A 22,359-nucleotide genomic window follows, 5' to 3' on the forward strand; every position below is an offset into this window, starting at 1 on the left:
TTGACTACCTAAGTGAATTGTCACTTGGCTTCACTCTGAAACACTGTTCAGCACTTCAAGACGGCAGTGGCTGTAGGGAGAGCCATGCATCACAAAATGACGTCAGGGTAAATTGAGTGCTCAAGCAATATGTCAAATGCAAAACTTTGATTTTACATTTTAAGAAATATCATCCAGGGAAAACATGGATGTTTAATTAAATGAGCAAACTGGTTAGGAATGATTAGCAAAGGGTTAAGAATTTATAAGTTAAAAGAGAACCAGAACGATTACTGTTAACATATGTGCTCTGTACTGTAGGTTGATATTGCTTTGGGTTTCAGACAGAGCTATGATACCTAGGGAGCAGGCAGAGGCCTTTGGCAGTGGGTTAGATGTAAGACCGCATAAAAATATATGCAATTTGTAGTACACAATGATGCATTTACACTGTCTGAAGTCATAATGAAAAATGTGATTATAGTCACTGAGCAAATCTACTGTATTTTGAGATCCATTTGCAGACAGACACAAAGAGAGGAGGGGGTCTAAATCCAGGGCTGTGTGTTTGTGGTGTGTGTTGAGACATTGTCAGCGTTTAAAATGAGCATTTTGATTTGTCTCCGATTGAGGAGCCTCTGTCTGCCTCCACTTGTCCTGGGTGATTAGACTAAAACGTTTGCTCGTCTTGACTGGAGATCACAGCAGCTCCACATAACGCTCCTTGATTGAAGGTCGAAATATTTTGAATTCTAATGGAGACTGGCTAGATGAATTGCCTGAAATAGACTGTAGAATTTCAGCACTTCCTCCCCCTCACCCACATCAGCCCCCACACCTTCCCCTCTGCGGCCGCTGTGAAAAGAACGGTTGGGAATGGCTGTGCCTGATGATCATAGAATTACTGGATGGTGATTCTAAACCCCTCAAAGAGGAGTTGCTATGGAGATCTCGTTCCAAACTGTGAAATGATTCCTCCTCTGAAAGGCTGGGGAGAAGAGGGCTGAACACATCATTGTTCAGGTGGTGGTTGGTTAGGAAATTGCCAGTGCCTGAGCAATCAGTGCTGCTGCTGTAGTTAAGGATCTAAAACGGTTTGTTCTCTGAATGATGTGGGGCAACAGTGATGTGCATATGATGGTTCCTTTCAATCAGGCTCCACTCAGACTCACCGGGCTAGGAGAAATGACAGAAAGAGTGGGCTCGAATGAAAGAGGAACGAAAACCATTATTGTCTCTCAAAGCTAATGAAATCTGGGCCTGTCCTGATCCATCTTTTCTTTGCCTGCATAAATCTTGAAGCTAGTTTGAAAGGTTATGTTCCTTATCAGGTGAAATCTCTCAACATATTACCATTTCCCACTGTTTCTCCCCTTTTAATATTATGTTAATTACGTATTTCAGGAAAATTGACCTTGGTTATCTTTGTGAATTGATATGTTTTGCTATTACATTTCAGAGAGATATGTCTGTCAGAAAAAGATGAGACATTCTGCATTAATGAAGGTTTAAAATGGCCATTGATTAGCATTATACTGGTTTATATGTGCACTAAAAAAGTGAATTGATTTTTTCTAAATGTCAAAGTTACACAACATGGATTCATCTTGTTTACAACTTCTGTCAAGTACCCATGTAACTACAGCTCAAAGATAGCCAGGCCATTGTATTATGTATGAGTATTATTAGATTATTTTCCTGTTCTGAAAACAGAGGTAAAAGGCTTCTTTTGACAGACTCATAAAGTAGCTTTTATGGCTCTGAATACCAGAGCAATTGCAGCCGTGTATTTGTGTAGAACCTCTTAAAAGCAAGCCAAGGAATGCAAGTGAGCTAGATGTTCTCTTCCCTTTTTACGTGTGAATACATGCAAAGGAAGTCAACTGCCACTGAGCACTGTAATTTGCGTGAATGATGTCGATCACATGACCTTCTAGCCATCATCAACTGAAGATAGAGCAGGAACATTATCTGCATCAATCTTAAAAGTGTCGTTTATGTTTTCCCATAAGATAACATTAATATTTTTTAATTCTACGATTAAAAATAAATAAATTTGAAGGGAAGATTTAAAGATCTCTGAGTTACCAACATCAAGTAAATCTTTCCTTGATAATGTCTTACACATTAGAGCTGAGAACAAATACATCCATCAGAAAAGCTGTCTGGCTTCATTTTATGCACTGTATACAATACACTGAAGTTTGGAAAACCTTCATTAATTGTAAAGCATTTTAGTTTTTGACTATAATGCACTATATAAATCCAGTGCACTTACTAAATTTCTGTCACCACCTCGACTGTAAAAATGTTATTCACAGTTTAGAGATGTGACTTATTTAAAAAGAAAATTCTAGTACAAATACATACATTAAAATTTATCAGTGGACTCAACAGATCAATTCAATTATTTTACTCATTATATTTGTAACAGCTGTCTGAATTGTGTCATCCTCTTAAAGCACAGGAAAAGCACTTTGTGTGTGTATATGTGGGGGGATGTATATATGGGTGGATCTGTGTGAGTGGTGTGTGTGTGCATGTATGTACGCGAGTAGTTGTGCTCACTTGCTAGTGTTGATGCATGGCAAGTCTGTTTTCATTGTGAAACGATCCAGTCTGGAGGCTGATGACTCCTTTAAAGATAAAGGCCTTTGTTAGGTCAGACAGTAAAGACACACCTGCTAATGGGCCTTCCAAACATACAGTAACTAAAGCTCAGCAGTAAAATGCTAAATGCCAGATAGACTTGACTTCTGAAGCTCCCCCCTCTTCCCCAGACTCGCTTTTACAGTCTTCCTTGTGGCTTGCCATGGCGCCGCAGCCTCGTAAGAGCAGTCTTCACAGAGGCCTACACAGACCCATCGTTAAAGGACTAATTGTGGAGATTTCCCTTTGCTTTTTTCCCTCTTCCTGTACAATCTCTGTATATGTTTAGGAAGCACAAGACTTAAGAAGATCTTGCAATGTTGTAGCTGATGTGCAACAAGACATTTAAAAAAATTACATGGATATGAGTCAAATGTGTCAAGATTCTTTTAGCTTAAATGTTTGATAAACAGATAAAGCAGTGACAACACGGAGCACATAATGTATTTGTAGATCTATGTTTAATACATATATATATATATATATATATATATATATATATATATATATATATATATATATATATATAGGGTGGGCCATTTATATGGATACACCCAAATAAAATGGGAATGGTTGGTGATATTAACTTCCTGTTTGTGGCACATTAGTTTATGGGAGGGGGAAAACTTTTCCGTGACCATGGCGGACATTTTGAAGTTGGCCATTTTGGATCCAACTTTAGTTTTTTCAATGGGAAGAGGGTCATGTGACACATCAAACTTATTGGGAATTTCACAGGAAAAACAATGGTGTGCTTGGTTTTAATGTAACTTTATTCTTTCATGAGTTATTTACAAGTTTCTGACCACTTATAAAATGTGTTCAAAGTGCTGCCCATTGTGTTGGATTGTCAATGCAACCCTCTTCTCCCACTCTTCACACACTGATAGCAACACCGCAGAAGAGATGCTAGCACAGGCTTCCAGTATCCGTAGTTTCAGGTGCTGCACATCTCGTATCTTCACAGCATAGACAATTGCCTTCAGATGACCCCAAAGATAAAAGTCTAAGGGGGTCAGATCGGGAGACCTTGGGGGCCATTCAACTGGCCCACGACGACCAATATATATATATATATAAAACACACACTGACTGATCACTGCAATTAGTAGGCCTTCTTGTATGTACTTTTGTTCAATTTCATCCAATCAACTCAATTTACCTTATAGGTGCTCTCTGTAGTTCTACAGTTACTGACTATAGTCCTGTTTCTCTGCATACTTTGTTTGTCCCATTTCTGAGTGTCTGTTAATTACGAAGTAAAATAAAATGACAGAAACAGAGAAACAAGGTTTTTGCATGACAACAATGATATACAGTGCTGTGATAAAATATTTGCCCCCACCCTATTTTGTTTATTTTTGCTCATTTGTCACATTGAAATGTTTCAGACCACCCAACTGATTTTAATATGACCTAAAGACAACATGAGTAAACACAAACTGTACATTTTAAATGATAATTTCTTTTATTGAAGATAACACCCATGTCACCCATGTGAAAAAGTCTCAAAAATTCCCCCTAAACCTAATAACTTGTTGTGCTTCCCTTGGGAGTAACAACTGCAATCAGATGTTTGCAATAACTTGCGATAGGTGTTTTACATTGCTATGGAGGAATTTGTGCCCACTCTTCTTTGCACAGTTGTTTTAATTTTGCTACACTGGAGGGTTTTCGAGCATGAACTGCCCCTTTAAGGTCTTGCCACATCAAGCCAGGACTTTGACTCTGCCACTCGAATACCTTAATTTTGTTTCATTTGAGCCATTCAGAGGTGGACTTGCTTATATGCTTTGTCCTGCTGCATAGCCCAACTGTGCCTGAACACTGACTGGCAGACATTCTGCTTTGGCATTTTTTGATAGCTGAATTCATGGTTTCATCAATCATGACAAATCGTCCAGGTCCTGCTGAGGCAAAGCAGCCCTAAACCATCACACTACCATCACCATGTTTCACCCATGTTCTTATGGTGGAATATGGTGTTAGCTTTAAGGCAGATGTAACAGGACCCATGACTTCCAAAATGTTCCACCTTTGACTCATCACAGAATATTATCCCAAATGTCTTAGGGTCATCTACATGTTTTCTGGCAAATGCAAGATGACCCGTTGTGTTCTTTTTAGTCAGAACTGGTTTGTGCCTTGTAATTCTCCCATGGATCCCATGTTTGCCCAGAGTTTTTCTTATTATGGAATTGTGTACATTAAGTTTAACAGGGACAAGTGAGGCCTGTAGTTCTTCAGATGATCATTTGGGTTATTTTGTGACCTCCTGGAGTCATTGACATGCTCTTGGTGAAATTTTGGTAGGCTGGCCACTCTTGGGAAGATTCAGCACTGTTTCAAGTTTTCTCCATTTGTGGATAATGTCTCTCACTGTGGTTCACTGAAATCTCTAAGAGTCTTAGCAATGGCTTTGTAACCCTTTACAGACTGATAGATTTCAATGACTTTGTTTCGCATCTGTGCATCATGTGCTGCTTTCTGAGACCTTCTATCCTACTTCACAATGGCAGACAGGTTCTATTTAAGTGATGTTTGGATTCAATAGGTCTGGCAATAATATTTTCTGGGTGTGTCTCATGAAACTGAACCCAATGATCAGTTGAATTTGGTTAACTAATTGATTTAGCAGCCAAGGGGGCAATTACTTTCTCACATAGGGCCAGGTAGGACTGAACAGCATTTTTCCTTCAGAATCATCATTTAAAAACAGTATTTTGTGTTTACTTGGTTATTAAAGGTAGTTTGATTATCTAAACTTTCACTTGTGAAAAATATGCAAAAAAATTGGAATTGGGAAGGGGCAAATACACAGCACTGTATGGAGAAATAAAGATATACCACTCAAATAACACCTGTTCAGTGGTGGTCTGGTGGTTACTGATGGATAGGGTAGAGTATGGCTGATAAATTGTGCATCAGATGGGCTGTAGTCAAACCTGTAAATGCCATATTGTACTAAATAAAATGCATATATATCGCTGCTGTCGGACGAAAACCTTGTATCTCTATTTTTGTCATTTTTTGTTTATGACATAATTTGAAAATGCATGTTGTGTGTGGATTTCATTAACAATGGACCAAATAAATGGCCCAATATGACTTGGCAAAAACGTATGTTTCCATTGATTTACATTAAAAGTAAAGTAGCTTTCTTCTTTCTCCTGTAAAGTTACCAATTTGGACATTTTTTTTTCAGCAATATGTAGTTGTATAGTAACATAATATGTAGATTGGCTGGATGTTTACAGTGGTCAGCCATTCTCAACCCAGGAGCATCACTGAGGTAATTAAAAACCCAGCAATTACCTAATACTTTACCTAATTACCTAATACTGCCTTACCTAATACTCTTATACCACTGTAACACACTACCATGACACTACTATGATGGTTCTTTGCTGAGAATGGTCCACCAACCAAACGATATCTGCTCAATGGTAGTCGTCTGGTGGTCCTTTTGCATGGATGAAGTAAAGGGCAGCTGCTGAACTGTGTATCAACAAATAAGTTACAACCAGTATCGTGCACCTATGTGGTAGAATGGCTATTAAGTATGCATATTTCATGTCATGTTTTCTTTATTTTGTACACTCTCTTAATTTTATTATTTGAAATGCAGAAACTAACTACTGCATTCTGGAGTGAAAAGGAGTAACAGGCACACTAATGACATTAGAGGGCACTGATTGTTCAAATGGAATGTTGTTTCAGGAACAGAGAAAGGATGTTGGTCCAGGAATTTTTTGCTTGACCCTCTTCTGGTCACCAGTTGGTGAAGAGATTTATTGACCTGAAACAGTCAATAACCACACCATCAGTCCTACATCATTCAGACTTTACTGATTGTGGTGGAAGTATATACTGAGGTGGAAGTGGGGGTCATAATGTTCCAGTGGCAGACAAACCTGAATGGCTCCAATCCCATATATGTACCTCTTTAAGGAAATGTTAGTGGCACAGGGGAACTATGACATAGGTAGCCTTGAGATCTTGGCCATTGAGTTAACATTTAAAATGTGGTGTTACAGACCAGAAAATGAACTCCATCCATTCAGCTTTTGCACCAACTACAGAAACTTTATTAAGACCTCCAAGTCAGAGGGTAATACACAATCTTAGTGACAGTGTATCAATTCTACTTCCAAGGCCTCCTACTATGTTTCAGATTGAAGAAGCACTTTTCCAAGTGCCACAACATCTGTTCCACCATCGTGGGTTGCTAAAGGATATAGTCTCATACTGAGGAAACCGGTTCACATCCCACATCTGGACAGCTTTCATGGAATGATTGGTTATTCCTGTGACTGTGATACCTAGGCATCATCCACTCAAATTGCCAGGGAGAGAATCTAAATCAGGAACTCTGTTGATAACTTTATAGCCGCTTTAGAAAGTCTGACTCAAGTAAGTTTGTCTTCAAGGGCAAATATGCCCAGAACTTTTTTTGTCAACAAAATTTGACATCTTTCCGTTTTTTCTACGGAAAAGCTCATCTCTTTCCCTAGATCCCTGTGCCAGAGGAGATTACAGCAGCAGATTCCTTATTCTGGTACAGTAAGAAAGTCTTATGATCTCTGAAAGAATTAAAAGGGTGTTTTATCATCTTCAGTCGCTTACATTGTATGCATGTATTCATTCTCCTTTCATCTATCTGTTTTCGTGTATATCAAGGGTGTCTGATGTTGAACCCGTGTTCATGGTAGTCCTGCATCACTGCCAAATGCGCAAATGGCTGGGCCAGTTCAGAGCTCCGTACTGTGATTCTTCTAGTTCTAGTCCAGTTTTTCCCTGAGTGTCCTATTTACATTTAGTACAAATAGAGCTTTATACACCTGGAGTTTACGGCTGTAGTGCTCACCATTTTTTGTGATTATAATTGTTAATGATAAGTAATTGTTTTGTCCAGGAACTCATTTTTTTAAACTCTCGTGGTGCATTAGGGTTCTAATATACTAAAGACATTCATACAATTTAAGTTGTTGTCTGAGCTGTAAAAAAAACACATATAATGTAGAGGGCATCCCCAAAGAAATTGAAAATATAAAGCCTAATATTACAATGCAGTTTAAATGCTGTGCAAACCTCTCTTTTAATTCATACATCTCCGATCATCCAGGAGCGATTCACATTGCATTATTTTCACTTGAAGTTCAAGCATGAACAGGCCACACAATAGCACATTTTCATCCCAATCAGTGCCGAACTCGTAGCTGGCAAATTGGAGCAGCAAAACAATAATTCCCTTGATTAGCCCCTTTCTGTGTGCAGTAAGTGAACTGTTTATACTGTGGAGTACCTCAGAGAGACGAGAGCAACCAAAACAGGCTGATTAGGCACAGAGTAATTGGATAACTTCATTTCAGCAGGACGACCAAGAGCCTGATGACAGCTCCTTCCAGAGAGCACAGCCTCAGATGACACAAATGAGGAACAGGGCTGTTTGGCCTGAAAATAAGTACTGTATGTTTGATGTATTTACTTATTACTTTCGAGGGTCTTCTGTTCTATGGTATCATAACTGGTGACACAGTTACATCATTGTTTGTGTTAATTTGTAGTCTGAGGGTAAGCTGAAGTAGAAATGAATTGAAGACATTTTCCCCAGCCATGCTTTACTGACTGTACTACTTGTGCTGCCTCAAATGAGCACTTCAAAACTGAATCCAAAATTGATTGTATTAACATGTTGTTATAATCTGTCACAGTAGCATCACTGTGTGTGTGTGTGTGTGCGCATGTATGTAGCAAAGGAGGATTTGAAGTGTAAAGTGGTCTCTTGGGGCACAGCAAGCAGGACTGAACCTCTCTAAGCCTCATACATTAACTCTCTAGAGCTGACAGAGAACTGACTGTCCCTCTGGAGCTGGTACAGAGAATAGAACATAGAACAGTAAACTAAAATGGGAAATAGTTCTGGCAACATTACATTTTTAAACAATTAGAAAGGTTTTGGCCTATTTTTCATCTTTTTCCCCATCTTTTTTAATGACTTCTACCTCCATCGTTGTGTAAGCGAACAAGAAAAACTCTTTTATAATTTTGAACTGGAACACCCAAGCCGAGCCAGGCCCCATTTAGAGAAATGTTTCAGAAAAATCTAAATAAACATGCCTAACAAATAATCTAGACTAAATAGTCTATTCTGTTTTCCTTGATATATGTTAGAAGCATGAATCATCATGAGCATGAATCATCAATAGTTTCTTAATGCAGCATCGCAGAAACTTGCTTGCCACAGTTAGTATGACACCTGTGATGAATGGTGTGAAGATCTAGCATGATGTATAGTCTGCAGTAGGTCTGTGCTGTCATCAGCAGGCTCCACTGAGGTCTCAGTTAAACTGCCTGAAGGAAAGTAAGGAACACACGAGAGGGAGAGAACAAGTACATGCCAAACATACTTGCTCATGTGTTTCGACACTGAAATGTCATTCATCTGGACATCTGCAATAAGTCAATGATAAAGTACCAATGTTACATCAAAGCTTTACATTTAGACAATTTTCTCTTATTAGTTGACTTAAATATTTGACTTTAAGTCATGGCAAATGCTTAAGGTAAAAGCTTAAATCTTTGCCACTGTATACTACTGGATGTGAATTTGTACATTTTATAAAGGTTAAAATAGGTCACTGATCTTTTTCGTCTAAGATGCCAGACTAAATGTTATTTATATATAGGGTATTTGGCTAATTGAAAGTACTAAAAAGTGTGAACTTTGCATTAAAGACACAATTCTTATCCAAATCATCCAATTTGGCTATAAAGAAATTGGAGTCAAAATTAGCCTTGAAAATCCATGATTTCCAGTCTTAGAATAAATACAAATAAACATAAATATAGTAAAAAGTAACAGGAATTTATCATTTTTAAAACGGTTACTAATATCAAAGTAATCACAAACGCATTCCGTGATGTTGAGGTCTTGACTCTGTGATGGTCAGTCCACTGTTCTGAGAACACCAGAAGTGTCTTTGTTTGATTTACAAACTTTCTTCCTATATGTCTGTTTTCTCACTAATAACAGCTACACATCATTTCAAACTCACAGTGTTGAGTTGTCTTCTGACAGTGGAAGGATGTACAGAAACCCCTGTGGTTTCTTTTTTTTTCAGATCGGCAGCAAGAGTAGAACATTTTATTTGTATTTATTGGTTTTAAAACAATTATTAATATCCTGTTTAGAAGAACCCAATTAGAAAAACACAAGTTTGCCTCCTGACTTCTCAGTGCTCTCCAGTCATTCCAAGAATTTGTTCAATTACCAGCACACGTGATTTAATTTAATGAAAGATGTCAACTACTTATTGGAAAGTAAATGTGAATACTGGACTTCCTCAAGGAAAGTTTAAAAAAGATAGAAATGATTTCTGAACAAACTATATTAGTTTATATATATATGTATATATATATATATATATATATATATATATATATATATATATATATATAATACTGTACTGTACTTCTATATGTACTTCTTTATTGTTTGCTATGTGCACAAGCACATCTAGCTTTTGTTCACAGCACTAGTGAATCGGGCCTTAAGTGCTCTATTATCTAATCACTCCTTTGCTCTACCAACAACACACCCTGATTAGCAGAGAAGAAAGGACTGTGAACTCTCTACGTAGCATTTTCAGACACTCTAGCACTTATTCAGTTAGTCTACTGCATAAAATTCACATTAAGAATATAGTAGCACAATAAGGTGATAGAATGTGCATGGGCTATGATACATTGTTTAATCTTTACAACAAATTACAATACTGTGCAAAAGTCAGAGACCACCTTTCATTTATTTAATTTCCAATCAAAGCAGCAACATTATGCAGAAAGCTCAACAAAAAATACCAAATTTTCCATATTTAGTATTTCTCCCAGCCTACATTTTTTTCAAGAGACTTGCTCTTGTTTTTTTTTTCAAAGATTTTTCCCCACACCTCTTAGACGTCATTGCATTTTCTGCTTCTCACTATCCAAGCAATACCAAACACATTCAGTGATGTTGAGATCTGGACTTTGGGGTGGCCAGTCCATTGTTCTGAGAAGGTTGGTATCTGTAAGGATGTGTAGCTGTATATTTGCAAATATACAGCTACACATCCTTTCAAACTTTGAGGAGATCTTACAGTGGAAGGATGGACAGAAACATAAAATAATTTATTCAGAAGCAAGAGAAGAGCTTGATCTTTTAAAGATGAAGCTTTAAGTTTTAAGTAGAGATTATAAGAGTAAGTAACATTTTTGGTGGTCAATCAGGTCTTGCATGGTTGTCTGGAGTCCTATTTTCTCTATATTTTTCATACTTTTTAGAACTCCTGTTTTGGAAACACTTGTTTTTAATGTATTTGTCTTTAAATGTGCCCTCTCTTAAGCAGATGAATTGTTTTATCTCTGATCTACTATTAATTACAGCTGTTTGGGTGACCCAAACTATTGATTTTCTAAGTCAAGGGAAGTACACATCCTCTACAGAGAACACACTTTTTCTGCACATTTACTGTTTATTTGCAGGATTGAAGATGTTGGGTTAAAAAAAAAAAAATAAGAAAAAGTTAAAAGAAACTGTGGCTTGTGCAAAAGTTATAGCACTTTTCACATTTTCATATTGTATGTTTTATTTTTTTCCAAAATGTTATATTAGCAGAAAAATTGCATATTAACTGTGTTCCCTGTAGAGGATGTGTTAAATTATATTCACTTAGAAAATCAACTAAACATAATTTTTCCAAGGGTGTTGAAACTTTTGCATACCACTATAAGGTTTTCCTCTGACTTTTGAATGTCTTTTTCAGATCTTCAGTATTATGCTTGTGGAAGGGTTTGAAAGGTACTGTTGATGAATCTGAGATCTGTGTAAGAGAGAGGAATAATAAAGGGTAAAACTGCTGTTTAAAAATAGTACAAACATAGTGACTGCTACTTATTGCAACATGGCTATAGACACAATCTCTCAACAAATTTCAATATGAGCATTCAGGGAGAGCATCCTTGTTGAAGGCTTACACCAAAATGCCTTGAGAGATATTGCGTCCATAGTTATGTTGGGAAATAAGTGGAGGTATTGTATTTGGTTTGAACTGCATTATAGCTGATATTTCTCTGATTGATTTTCAAAGCACTTTACCACTCTTTTCCCTTTTCTGTTTATGCAGTGCAACATTTACAGTATATAACACTTGTTTGTGTGGGTGTTCACACCTGCAAATCTGTTTCCACAATCTAGACGCTGTATGTGTGCGTCTGTTTGTAAGACCCTATATTTGATTTTTCTGGCTTATGTGTGTGTCCTCTGCACATAGACTGCACTACATTTGACGGCATGGCTCTGGGTAATTGTAGTAATTGTAAGCCTGTGTGTGTTTATTTGCAGGTGTGAGTTTCAGAGGGGTGATGGTTGCAGTGTGTGAGTCTGAAGGGTGAGGGGGTGATCGCCTGGATCATCAGTACAGACACATGCACACGCTCTGTGACATCCAGGAGGGGTGTTGCCGAGAAACTCCAACCAATCGATGTCCCAGCATGCTTTGCTCTCCACACCCTCGCAGCATGTCTGAAATCACAGCCCCCCTGCACTGTTCCAACCTGACAAATGTATGTATTCCCCCCCCCCCCCCCCTACTTCCTCCTCTCCTCCTCTTCTCTCTACCCCTGCAACCCCCCCACCACCCCCACCCCCCCAGCCTATTTCTCTTCTTTTTCTGCAGAGATTGAAAGTGCTGGTGGGTCAGGGGGTTTTCTGCTGCAGAAATCATTAATAGAGAGATACTTATTCAGTGGCTGAACCTGGGTCACCCCACCACGCTAATGAAAGTGTTTCCACCAGCGCCTTTTCTTCTGAAGTAATACTCAAATCATAGCAGTGGTTGCGCTCAGTGCACCCACCACACCGCAAGGCATTGTGGGAAAGGGCTATACAGTGGTTGACCCACAATTCCACATTAGATACTAATACAGTAAATGTTTAGATTGTTCTTGGCTGAGATGTGCTTATGTGTGCTTGAGTGTCCTCTTTCTTTTTTTTCTTTCTTTCCTTATTGTCTTCTTTCTTTCACTGCTCTTATGCTATATAAATAGGGCTGGTTAAAGCCTTATACTCAAATTAAGGATGCACCAAAATTCTGGAGACCAAAAAGTTTTGTCCAAAAATGGCCAAACATTGAAAGAATTTTGACTGAAAAAGCAAAGATTAAATAGGCTTACAACTAGGTGTCAAAAATACTTTACAAATAATTATATTCCATTCCACTGATACAATAAAAAAAATAAATAAAAGTCTGGCGAATATGAAATTTCAGCTTCATTCACTTTCGTGTGCTGGTCAGAACAGATGCATTCAAACAGCTTGAGCGGCAGATGATCAGCACTGAAAATGTTGGCAATGTGGATCTATTCTGAGGTTTTTTTTGAAGCACATTAGACAAGAGATTTGTAATCACTGTTCATTCTAAAACACGGTGAAACGGCCAAGAACTTCCCCACGACAGGAAAACATGACATCATGCTCGAAACAAAGAATGCCAATGCTATTTGTAGCCACAGTTTTTGAAATTATGAAATAATGTCAGTTCGAAAGTACAAATTACAACCTAAACAACAGTGGAATCTATTGCCTTGAATGAACACCTGTCAAGAGTCTTTGATTTCAGTGACATCTACTGACAGCCTACAAACTATAATCATTTTAGTAAGTTTATTTAATGTATTTAACTATTTATTAACATTATTTTTTCAGTTTCAGTTTTTGTCCCAGTGTGTCCTGAATTTCAATTTTGGCCAAAAAAAATATATTTTCAGAGCATCCCTAACCCAAATGTATGTGCCACTGCTGCAGCAACATAACAACATTGTGAAGGTAATGAAGCAGTAAAGGGCTTCTGCTGGTGTAGTGCTTGCGTTCAGACACTCTTTTAAATGCAGAGATAAAAACCCCCAGCCTGTGTTGGGTCGTGTGTCGGCCATGTTGAGGGCAGCGTCTGCTGTGACCCCGTTTGTAGACAGCAGCAGAAAGCGTGTGTAAGTGAGGGGGGTTGGGAGTGGGGGCGCTAATCCTGCTTTTCAGCCACCCCATTTCAGGCTGGGCACACGCAGACCCTGACCGCTCATTATCCTAACAAGAAGGGCCATTTCACCTGCGACTGGGGGCCCTGCATGGCCCCTGTTAGTGTAATCTTCCTCTCTCCCTCACACACACACACACACACACACACACACTTGCACTCACACACATACATGCGCACACACACACAAACTCCGCCAGACCCGCCACCATTCAGGACAAGCAGGTGGCCACTGACGCACATAATTGCTGACAATTTGAGGCAATGAATAAAAATGATCTACATTACTTCTTGCCGAATGTTGTATGTGCTTGGTGCCAAGAGAAATCTATGGAAGGGCCTCTTTAGATGCTAAAGAAAAGGGCCTATCAAAGGCAGTTCAGGAGGAAAAGGGGGGGTGTAGGAGTGATTAATTTCTTAAAGAGTGAAAGAGAGATTTAGTACATTCAGCTGACTGGCATCGCAGAAGGAATGAAAAGGCTGCAACAGAGAACATCTTTCATACTGTTTCCTCTATATAATCTTCATACTGTATGTATTCCTGCCTCTATAGACTTTCCACTGCTTTCTTTAATGCTTGGAGGCTTCAATAGTTGCTAATCTAGTTTGAGTTCAGCAGTGATGATCTGAGTGTATTCAACTTATGTTTGCCACATTTCAGCAACTTTTCCTACTGGACAGGTGTACGCTCTACCTCTATAATTAATTTATCAGTGTGTGCTCTATGTGTGTTTTGCATCAGCCAAGCCCTCTGTCAGGTTAATAGTTGAGATGATTGAAAAGTGTGACGTGCCTGTGGCGTTGGAGCTGATTGTGTCCGATGAGGCGTGAGCAGATTCAGTAATTGCTGACCTGAATCTGCTGATAATGCATTCACAGGCATTTATTATAAGACATCCAATTACAGCACAATACGCCGTTCCTGCATTCAGAGTCAAATTAGAGGATATTTTTATTGGTCACTCCAGTCTGTTAGAGATAACACGGAGAGAGAAATAAAGAAAACAAAGAAATGCTTGTTGGGAGAGCCGAGAGGTGGACGCCTGGTCCTTGACAAACAAAACAAAACAAAACAAAAAAAAATCTTAAAACCCCCTAAAGTCTTTCTGCTTCCATGTTGTGTGTGCATGTGTTTGTTAGCCTGTGCATGTGTGCTTGACCCTGGTGAAGCCGTGTGTCTTTTATTAACACCTGCCCAGCGGAGCGGTGCTGTGTGGTGTCGGCTAGCTGATGAGGCTGAGCTGGCTCAGGTTCAGCATGTGCCACCGTCGGTTTGCTGTTTCCATTTCACACATGATTAATCTCTCTAGAGAGAGAGAGAGAGAGAGAGAGAGAGCAAAAGAAGAGACAGAGAGTGTGCAATGAGAAAGGGAGGAGAGAGAGAGAGAGACAGTGAGACAGAAGTAGAGAGAGAGAGAGAGAGAGAGAGAGAGAGGGTGGCCCGTGTTCGGCCTGCGTGGCTAAAAGGCCTTTAGAATTCCTGCAGAGAGGGCTGAGGGGTGAGTGAATGCAGCCGGCCGGGGGTCACTGAGCCTTTGTGTAATTGAGGCAGTGGCAGCCTCCCTTTCCTCTTCCTTTCAAAAGGAGCGAGGGATTGTGAAGTGCAGGGAAGGGCTGAGGGAGAAGGAGAGGATGGAGGAGGGGAAGGAGGGAGGGAGTGGGCTGTTACAGGGGGCTGGAGGAGGGTCCCTTTTTTCCTTCTTTTTTTTATGAAGGGGGAGGTTAAGTTGACAGGAACAAAAAGAATGTGTTCCGCTAATTTCTACGGAGCTGCATCAACAATAATAGGCTCAATTTCTTTATTGCAAATTTTATAACTGGTTCCCTCCCCTGTTTCCCACCCATTCTCACTTCCAGAGCCTTTCATGGTTCACATACACCTGTGGTCTAAAGCCACAAAACCCCCAGCAACCTGCATCGGGAAAAAGGCCTGAGAGCCGCTCCTATGAGAGTGTTAATTAATACCTTACTGTAGCATACAGTCTGTGTGACAGTACGCTGCAGCGAAGCAGAGGGGAACCGAAGCTTGAACAATTCCCTTCATTCCTACTTAATCCTTTTTATTCAAAGCCTCTTATTCAAACCAGGTTAACATGTAAAGAGAGTCAATAGATGTGTTGGATGCAGAGAATTATGCTCTTGTGATGAGGCATCTGGATCTGTATAAAGGCATGTGTATGTGTGTATGGGAGGGCTGTCTGCATCTCTCTCTGTGTGCATATGTGCTCTCATTCTTACATATACAAGTGTGCATGTGTGCAAGCTGTTCTTGTGCATGCATTTGTATGTGTATGTAAGCATGTGTGTCATTCCTGTCATGCCCATGGCGCCTGTTCACTGTAAGCAGCAGGGTGAGCAGCATTGTTCAGCGCTGCATCAGCATGCCGTGCATTTAGGAAATAATTACCCAGCGTCCTGCTGTTTTTATACTCTGTTTCATCTTCTTTAATGGCCGCTTCTTCATTCGCCTCTAATCCCAAACAGGACATAATGTGCAGAATCAAGCACCGGCCTTCGGATGAAAAGAAACATGTCTGCCACTGTCCCCATCGGAATGGAGAGGAGGTAGGCCTTTGATCTTCCACTCAAAAGTATTAATGTTCTGTGTCGGGCCCGTTGTTTCATCTATGCTTAAAGTCAAAATATCCGGTTTGGTGCCGAGCCTCTGCTATGCAAATCACAGGCCCAAGCATGCTGTGTTTTTTTTTTTTTTTGGGGGGGGGGGGGGGGGGGGGGGGGGGGGGTTGGAGGGGTAGGAGAGGGGGGGGATATTTTCTATATTTTTCAGCAAACTAATGACATCTGTGTGGGTTGATATTGATCTGAGCACTTTATAGGCACTCCCCGCAGAGCCGGGACGCACTTTCATTTGGCTCGGCCTTGCTTTCTCTCCCAGCGTGCCCCAGAGAGAGGGGAGACTCTGAGCTCCTCACTTTTGAAAACAGCTCTTCTCTCTGCTTGCCACTGAGCAAAGTGACACATAGTAAAAACACACCTAGCCACATTGCTTACTCAGATGCCTCACCTCAACTCATAAAAAAAAACAGAACTTGCAAGTTTGCTCATGTTACATCTGAACTCACACTTTGTTTACACGTAGACTTGTATCACCACTGTCAGGAAAAAAATCTTTTATTTTATCTTTTGTTTTGTTTTGTGTTGTTTGTCTATTTGTTTTTTGAAAATGCTCATGAGAAGATTTCATGATGAATGGACTGATAGCAATGGAGCAATGGTTCAGAATTACTTGAGATACACTGACTTACATTAAAAATGAAAGACCCTTGTGTTTTCATTTTATAAAAATCTGTAACATTTTTGTGGTTTTAATGCTAAAAATGCTGATAATTCATAACCTTTCTTTATCCCTTAAAATCAGACAGGCCTCCCTCTCCCCCTATCACTCAATTCAATGTTAGCTGACACAAAAGCATTGGCAGTTAATGTTCTCCTCCAAAGTAGTTCAGCTCCCAATTACGATGTGTTAGCAGCAGTTTGAAAAGTGGCTATCTTTACATAACTTGGAAGAAGCATGTGCTAGCATTCACCCTCCTAGCACTGGTGCTATCACATGATTGGAAGAGACTTAGCTAGTGGGTGGAATAGGAAAGGACCAAATCGGGATGAAAATAAAAAAAAAATGGCAAAAAGCTCATATATTATAAATGTTCCAGCAAAAAATGGATGATTTTTAGAGGAGAGCTTTAGCAGTGTATATTGTTTATTTAAGGTGGAAAAAGCAGGAGGATGCTCTGTGCTCTTTTATTTTTTGTTGTATAATACTAGGTTAATCTGGAATTCAACAACGTTTAGCTTCCCCCCAAAAAAAAACTTCCAGGTTTTTTCACCTCTGTGGTCCATGGCAAAAGTTGAGAAAACTAACTGACCGTTGCAGTCTGCAGAACTTTCCGTTTTCTGCAGAATTTTCTGCCACAGCTCCATTGTAAACAATGGAAGTTTCCAGTATTCAGTTTGCTGTCAACTGCTTAACGCCAACATGTAAACACAACATTAGAACTTAGACGTGAATGGGCAAGGCTAAACTGCTGTAGGCTGAATAGGTGGATATATGTAAATGAGTTTGTTCTTATGACATTACAGAAACAATGTATTCAAAACAGCCTGTTTTTGAACTGTGACTGAGGAGTGAATGGTACATTTTGCAACTTGAACAATTTTTGCATAGCGTTTCAAACTCAAACTTAATTTTGTTATCCATGGAATGGGCCCTTTAAGAATGCCGTGACGTTACACTCATATACAGTAGTTAAGATTCAGATTCAGATTCCTTTATTGATCCCAGAGGGAAATTGCAGTAGTGTCTTTTTGTCACTTTCATTCTATGGAGCTGAGCTTTTCACTCTCATAATACAGCCTCTACTTTTATAGGATCAGCAAAGCTTCACAGCAGACTGGGAACCGTACCATATAATGTTTACATGTAGGGTTTCCCTTTTGCACTGGTCTTATGGGTAACTCGCTCTTAGCCAGCATTGCCCCAATACTCTGCACTTCATTACAGCTCCGCAGCCACATGGTTCCTATTCCCCATTAAAATATCTAATTTTCTTACGATATCAAAGACCATGAGAAACGCTTTAAATTCCAAAAAATAAACATTCATAGACTGGAAGCCAACATGCTAACTAATATCACATGGCAAACACCAATAAATCATAAGAAATGTCCTGTCTGAGTATTATGATGGCTATGACTGTTTTCTCTTAATCGTTGGTTTTGTCTGTGTGTTTGAATTCCCCCTCTGTGCAGATGTTTTCTGGTGTTTGCAAAATATCTGAGCATTATGTCACTTTGATCTGTTTGAATTCTCATCCAATATCTGTGTGACTTTGTCTCAGCTCTAAATGCTTGTGGGAAACCAACTGGCTTATAGACTTTTGTGTGTTGTGCATTGTGCAGTCATTATGAATGCATTGCAGGCTTGGTTCTTAGTGTGATTATATATATATATATATATATATATATATATCTCAGTGATTATATGCACAGTTCTAATTTTTGATTAGTTCAAACTGTAGTGTCATGGTAAACTATATAAAACAGTCAACTATTCAGGCCTTAGATATTTTACAAGGATTATGTTATTATCTATTTAACCCAATGCATTAATACACTATAAACTTAAATTAGTTTACTTTATTATGAATTAATGTGTGTACAGCTGTTCAAAGCTGTGTCTGCAAGTCAGGTATTGGCTAGCATTTTTGAGTTCTACTCGAAATTAGATAAAATTGTGACTACTGAAACATTTGGTACAGTTTTGGTAGTGCTATGATTGTTTTGGTAGTCACAAAATGCAGTATTCAATCATTCGTTTTAAGAAAATAGACATGAGGTCACTCAAATCAAAAAGGATTTTAGTCTAAAGTTCAAGTGAGTAAAAGTCTAAAATGGATTTTGCACTCTGGCTTTGAGCCAGTTCAGTAGAATGATCCACATACAAGCTCAGATTGAGAAGAGTTAAATATCTCCTCTTAGTTCACAGCTGCACCGTGTGGTTTGTGCATAACATTCCCGTTAACTCCCATGTCTATAATATACTTATAACAATCTACCTGCCTGTGATTGGCTCATCTGTGTCTTATCACAGACAGGAAACGACCTCACTTCCTTAAGGAATGACTTCATACGGAATTATGTGCCGCCACAGTGTCTCCCAGTTTTACTGCGTCTTCCCAGTGTAAACGGTCCAGTTTATCCCAGTGTCACCAACTCACAGACTCCCATTCACACTGGCCTGAGGGCACTGACCCTTCTCAAATGAGCTTGAAACTCGAAGAGTTAGGGCACAGCATGGGTGGAGGGGGGGCTCTGAAGGAAACAGGTAGGCCAAACAGATGCAGATATACTGTATACAGATATAACAATGTACATCAGCATCAGATGTGAAAAGCATATTTATTTCATCACCCGTACTTGTGAAGTGTTATTTGGCCTACTGCCCTGCTCTTTTGTGTTTACGAGTTAAACAGCTTGTTTTTCTGGCTGACTCCTTACACCATTCCTCAAGCCTCTCTGTCTCTGTCAGCCACCGGAATAAATCGGGTGATTCATGACTGCTAGATCATCAGTCACCCGACCAAAAGGCTTTTTCTGCATATAGCGTGCATGCATGTGTTTGTGTGTGTGTGTGCGCTTCAAGTTATAGAGCATGCAATAAATCTCTTCTTTTAGCATCGGGAGCATGTGAGTGCGTCTGGAAGCCGGAGTGGCCCGAGGCTTCGCTCACTGGAACAATGCAAAGATCAAAGCCCTGAGGACTGACAGGTGATGAGTGGCTTCCCCTGGCCAGAGCACCACAGCCAGGCTCACACCTGTACCAGGTGATTACAGGTAGATCTGCCTGCCTCTAATTGGACAATAAATGCAGCTCTCAGCCAGCTAATGGTAGCAGTCTGCCTCAGCGACGCCACGCTGCCATTTGACTGTCGCCAACCCTACCTATGTCTCTCTCTCTTTCTCTCTCACAGCTGAGATGATGACATAGTCAAAGTCTATTCAGAGCAAACAACAAGACAAATTACAATCCAAGCCTTTAATGTGAGAGTCACAGAAAGGAGAGAAGTAGAGAGGGAAGTAAAGTCTCCTGTACTGCTCTGTTGGATCTTACTGATGGAAGATTTCTCTTTGTTTATTTATGTTTTGTCATTGCTTAACCTCTACATATTTCTACATACCTAACAGTATTGCAACTGAGGCTCACACTAAGAAGGAATTCACATATTTTAGGCTTTAATCAGTGGACTGTGTAAATAAATTTTTTAACCTCTTTAAGCCTAGAATTATTATTCAAGTGAGCAACTAAAATGTTTTTGATTGCATCCCTTTGTTACGTATCATCATGTCAGCAAAACAAACTCAACAGAACAAAACAAACTTGGATCTCCTTAAAATTTCATAATGAGTGGACCAATAGAAATGATCCAGTATTGTTTAGAATACATTTTTGCTATATTAACATACACAAAGAGTTAAAATGTTCCTGTTCTTTTGAAGTTTTGTGTTTGTTAAGAATTTTTTTTCCTGTTCTTTTAAAATTGTATTTTTTGCCATGTGGCTGTCAACACAACACAGCAAATCAGTCAAACTACATGTTACTGCCATGATCAACACTGAAAACTATATTTTTAAAACCAAAGCTGTTGCCTTACTGTAAATTTGTGCCTAAAGCAATTTCACTGTCCTTTAGATGTTTTTAAAAGGGCTCATATTCCAGAAAATGAAATTGTTCCTTATTTTGGGAAATTAAAGTGTTTGAAGTAGTATGTAAATATTGCTAAAATTCAGAACTGTTCTCTCCCCCTACATACAGTCCATACATGGAAACAAAACTGCAAAAACAACCCAATCTGAATTCAGTGATATCACAAAAAACAATATATTTGTACATATCCAGCCCTTGAGTTTGCGCAAAGAGGTGGATATATGTTTCATTCTGAAGACAGCAGCTTTTTCTTTAAAGCACAGTACAGGTCAGCCAAACAGAATAGAGGTCTTTTATATACATGAGTCTTGAAGACACACACACAAAAAAACAGCTTGTTTAATTCTTTAAAGGCTTAAGCAGAGATTCAATGTAAGAATGAATTATGGCTGTGTTTTTGGCATATGAAACCACAAACATCATAAGTAAGCCCAGAAGAAAAAAAATGCAAAACAATGTAGAATATAGCCCCTTCAATGTATGAATGTCCTGTCATTGCTGGCTGGATAAAGGCTAGCTATCACACACCTCCTGCAATGTGCATGAAGCCTGAAACCAAAAAAAGGTTTCACAAAAATTTTTCTTTGAGTGAAGCTGAAGAAGAACTACTTTGCTTACATGACAAACTATTTTTTAAAAAGATATTTTTGAGTATGTTGAACCTTTTCAAGTTTTGAAGAAACTACAAAGGTTCTATACCAGTGTAAGTATTCTTCCAAGAGCCTTTGCATTATGTGGAAGTTCTTTAAACTCTAGAAAGTTTCTTTACACTCACACATCTCATTTACAAAATGGTTCTGTAAAAAAGGAGAACCCTTTTTGATGTGTTTGCTTTTAAGAGTGTAGATGTCTTATTCACTCTCAGTTCTGTGTAATCATGTAGATGCCAGACAGTCTTCTACATCATATAGTGCCATGACAGAGACGGACCCTGACACACTTCCTCTCTGACGACACAGCCCATGACATGCTGAAAGACCTCATGCTGTAACAGGCACATGGCATGGCTCAAACTATAACCTAATTCCCAGTATGGAGAGTTCACATCTGTGGTACAAGGTACATATGACTTTCCTGTGGACTTAATAATTTCAGTGTTGAAATGTTAGTGCTTTCATTTTTATTATTATTGATATGCAGAATTGTGAAATGTACTCTGACAATTTCATTTCATAATAAAAAAATCACTTTCTACAAAAATGCTTTGTTGTATAATTGCTCAATCATTTGATTGGCATGTGATGTAGCACCTTAAAAATGTAGTATACACAATTACTTAGTACACCACTGTCACACACAGGAATCCTTTCTGTGGGCTTTTTTCTGTACATGAATTTTGTATACAGTCTGATTGGTCTCTGTGTATAAGTATGGGAAATTTGCATTGCTCTCCAGCTGAAGATGCTTCCTAGCTTCTGTGTCTCTGGAGTGAGA

The 22,359-nt window shown here is 39.1% G+C and overlaps 1 long non-coding RNA gene across 1 annotated transcript in view; it reads left to right on the forward strand.

Annotated features, from left to right (window-relative positions):
* Positions 1-22,125, forward strand: part of LOC108424281 — a 33,789-nt gene extending 11,664 nt beyond the window's left edge. The window contains exons 4-6 of the long non-coding RNA XR_001857616.2: positions 12,014-12,234; positions 16,185-16,265; positions 19,896-22,125. This is a non-coding gene — a long non-coding RNA (uncharacterized LOC108424281). The remainder of the gene's footprint in view (positions 1-12,013; positions 12,235-16,184; positions 16,266-19,895) is intronic.
* Positions 22,126-22,359: the final 234 nt, after the last annotated feature.

This window comes from Pygocentrus nattereri, chromosome 6 (assembly GCF_015220715.1).
Source record: "Pygocentrus nattereri isolate fPygNat1 chromosome 6, fPygNat1.pri, whole genome shotgun sequence".
Taxonomy (NCBI): Eukaryota; Metazoa; Chordata; class Actinopteri; order Characiformes; family Serrasalmidae; genus Pygocentrus; species Pygocentrus nattereri.